We start from the raw sequence: 4,325 nt of genomic DNA on the forward strand, positions 1-4,325 counted from the left end.
ATGGAACAAGTCCATAGGGGCTCACAGAACAAATGAAAAAGTTTAAGTTTTCTGCTTAGCCTATCTCCAAGCTGATTATTTCAGGGTTTCGGAAGGATTTTTCATTTTTACATTTCTTGTAACCAACTGGCTGACAGCAACGGGATACAGCCATTGCTGAATCCGAAACACATTATAGCGTGAGATGAATTTCTATCACCAGAAATAAATTCCTCTAATTCTTCATTTCACGGCCTGAGACTCGAACTACATTAAAAGGGATGAATCCTTTGTTACGAGTGAACTGCCACTGACTTGAAATCACATGACTTTCCAAAGAATATGGAGTTCATCTTGGAAGCCAGAGTCCTTTCTCCAGAAAGAAGAAATCAATTATTAGTCAAAAAATAAATGAACAACGATCCGATATAAGCAAAATGTCAGCAGACTAGAAACAAAATGAAAAGAAGAAGTTATAGTGTGCTGTATGATCGTGACCTTCAATTGAACTTTGAGGTCCCAATTGCAACATTTCAGGGTTATCAACTGAGCTGTATTCTTTTCACCAACTTACTGCTGAGTGAGTTATGCCATTGCTTTCATCATGGTTTGTGGTTCATTTGTTAATTAGGTTTTCGGATATTCTGACTTTCTCTGATGAACGCGCACATCGGATAATTCTTCATTTAAACTGAGAGCGAACCTACTGGTCAAACCGACATCATTTTAACAACAACGATATTGAATATCAGCGATGATGTGCCAAAATAACGACAGCAAATTGTAAATTTCCTGAATGTTTAGGAATTTTTCTCTGTTTGAAAGCAAGCAGTTAATGTGGATCATCAGAAAAGGCAGTCAGTGGAATGGCAGATACAAAAGCAGAAACGCTGTGTAATTATTATAATATATTCCTTTACTGACACGAACTTCTAAGATTTATATCTGTTGAAGAAATATCGTTTTATGATAAAATGTCTCCAGGCTCTTCAGACACTTTTTCATTCAGATATATATAATGGACGTCCTGCTTTCTTCTCCTCAATTGGTGAATAATTACACAAAGAGCTCCTGACCTTAATGTGTCAAAGATCTTTACTTTGCAGTATCCATTGAAGGATCATGTTGACATGGACAGAGAGACTATGATGAGAGAGCAAGCCTCGGAGAGAGGAGAGAGAGAGAGAGAGAGCTGATGCTCAGGAAAGAGGGTTTCAATTCATTTTTGCAATGGAAACAGTTGCCTCATGCTGTCAGCACTGTGGTAAAGCCACAGATGGAACCACACAAAATATTAAATTCTCAGAAATGCAATCTTAAATAAATACCTGAGAAAAGACTTACTTTTGTTTTAAAATATCAATTTAGTTTATGAAACTGAAAACGGGAAATGACTCATTTAAACACTGTATATGAATAATATATATATATATATATATATATGCTATATGTCGAAAGAAGTCGACGAATAATATATATCTTTTAAATAACATATATAAGGTGTATATTGTATATATATAGGCTCCTTTGTCACCCAAAATAACATCATTTTTACCATAAAATGCTAGATGGTGCTCCAATCCCAATTCAACCAGCTGTAACTTTAAAAGGGAGAGGGCAGCAGAGCAACAAGGACAGCAGTCGGTAACTCTAACACTCTTTGGCTTCATCTTTATGACTTAAAAACAGGCAATCTAATTACACTTTAGACTCCCAGAAAAAAAGTGAAGAGGTCTGACTAGCAGTGACTTTTCTGTAAAAACTCAGGCGTTTTTGCCGCCCACCGTAAAAATGAAAACCGACGTGTAAATAAAAAATAAAACTAATTCCTTCGATGCACAGTTACATTTCTGAGTTTATACCACTTTTTCAGCTTTTCCCAACCCCCAAAATGGGAATCCCAAAAACAAAGAGAGAGGAGAGAGAGAAGAGAGAGAGAGAGGAGAGAGAGACCAAGCTGAATGTCCAATCACCTACCATATTAATAAATACAACTTCCAATCAATTATAAATATTTACCCTCCCAGCGTGAAACAACCCCGGAGATTTACATGATCTTCGCAACTCTAAATACAAAACCCCACCCCAAAAAAAAAAAAATCCACAGGATTTTCTGATATACGTAAAAACAAGGTAATTCTCCACCCCCAAAAATGTTTTCCCCTTTCAACTGGTTTTGGGGACACCTCTTTAGGTGACATAATACTGGTGGTGCATCTGTTTGTTGTCCCAAACCTAATGTCCCGCCGTGTTTAGTAATGGGGGGTGGGCGGGTAACCTCTTCTTCTTCTTCTCAACCTAAGTTATTGCACTTGTCTACTAGATATGAACTGTTCTTCAGACGTAACCTTTAGTCTCCTGAAGATCGCGTATGGAAACCCTTGTTAGATAGACTTCAGGGGTTAATTACAGGTTAATTCACTCTATCAAAAATTGCCACTCTCCCACCTCTCATAATTCCAACCAAAAACTGTCCCTCTTCTCGTTAAACACCACAATGCCCGCCTGAGCTACTATATAGTTCTCCATTTAAATAATTCTCCATAGTCCTAAAAGAAGAGCTATCCCATGCATCGCCATGTTGAGCTCCAAATAAAAAACTTAAAAGGGCTGATCCCTGGTGTAATCCAACCACACCTCCGAATTCTTAGTCTCTCAACACTGCTCCTCACTTTTCTTTAACAAAAATTACAATACATCTGAATCATTTTGTATGCCTGACTTCTCTGGGATTATACTTCACTCAACTAATCAAAATTTGTTATCTTACAGGAATCATAGAATATGAAGATAAAAAGGCCCATGCAAAACACCATTTTATGTACCCCTGGTTTTCAAGTTTCTCCCTTTGGCCCCTGTTCAGGTAAAATATACCATCTGATATGTTACAAGAGTATATATACAAAGTTCTCTGCATGTGTGGCAATAAGTCTCTTTATGTGTTTGCATTTATGAAATTCTTTCTAATATCTTTGAAGGAGGAACATCAGTTTTATACCTCTATAATTAGACTCTTAAATACGGGTAAAATAAACTTTTTGCATCCTGTCCTTGGTATCCCGCCAGTCGCCGACCGGGATATTTCCCACTCCTTCACCTCCTGATTTTTGCTTATTTCTTGTGTATGTTTATGATATTTACCTGTCTTTATTTATGTTCTTACATTTTCTTCAAGGGGCGTTTAAACACGGGGTCCATATTGCACATAACTGTATGCCGAACCATGTTCTTGTAGTCTTCGGTTTTACATAATCTTTCATGGACTTCATGGCTCAGTGGTATCTACTGACAATATTCCACCTTTCAAGATGTCTTCTGGAAGGAGCACCTCTGGAGTGGTCAAAGAATTTTTATGATCATCAGTCACATGACTTTCCAAAAGAAAAAATTTTGAAACATTTTGCAAAGTTAATGATCTAATCCGAAAATAATTAATCAACCCTAAAGTTGCAATAATCAAAGCGGGCCACTTTTTCACCGTATAACCAAAAAGAAATGCCCGCAATCATCCCAAAAAATTTTAAAAAAATAGGCCATGAACCATTGATGACGCATAAAAACCTGAAGTTAAACCAACCTCAATAATGTAAAAAAAACATCTCAATAATGTAAAAAAGGAGGGAAGAAGGATCCTCTGGCATTAATATCTAAAATAGTAAGCCTTTTTCAACAATGACTAAGTTTTGAGGCAAAATAAGGATGCATCTGGCGTGGTGTAAAAACCTTCAGTATTTCAATTTTTAAATGTATATTGTGAGTATACTAAGTAAAACCCCAAAATAAACTAGTTTTAAAAATACTGTGAATGTTTTCTCCGGATTACTGCGTTCAAACCGTAAAGTTAATACTTCCAACATTTATGACATCTGTCCGAAAAAATTAAAGGAGGATGTCACTATAACCGGGTCGTAAAACCTACATGTGACTCAAACCCCAAAAACTAAAATTTGTCTGGAAGTCGGTAAATATCTGGCGTTGGCCAAATGTTTTTCAAGTTAGGTTGTCTAGATGCTGTTGATGGTCAATAAATAAAACCTCCAAAGAAAAAATAATTGGCAGGAAAGGTTTTCTGAAATGTCTGGCGTGGGTTATCACTCGCAATTTCTAAATAATCAAATCCCTCAAAACTTTAAAAATAATAAAGAAAAATTGGAAAAGGATTTTAAAACAGTGGGTGGTGTCAAAAATGACCATGATTTAATGGAGTCCAGCAAGGAGCCCCCTTGATTATTACTCCAAATGCATTAGGAGGAGAGAATTATTACTTATTGTTATTAAAAACCAGCAAGTTAATGCCTCCAACGCCAAAAAATGAAACCTCACCCATAAAAGATAGGGCAACATAG

This window comes from Macrobrachium rosenbergii, chromosome 51 (assembly GCF_040412425.1).
Source record: "Macrobrachium rosenbergii isolate ZJJX-2024 chromosome 51, ASM4041242v1, whole genome shotgun sequence".
In the NCBI taxonomy this organism is placed as follows: Eukaryota; Metazoa; Arthropoda; class Malacostraca; order Decapoda; family Palaemonidae; genus Macrobrachium; species Macrobrachium rosenbergii.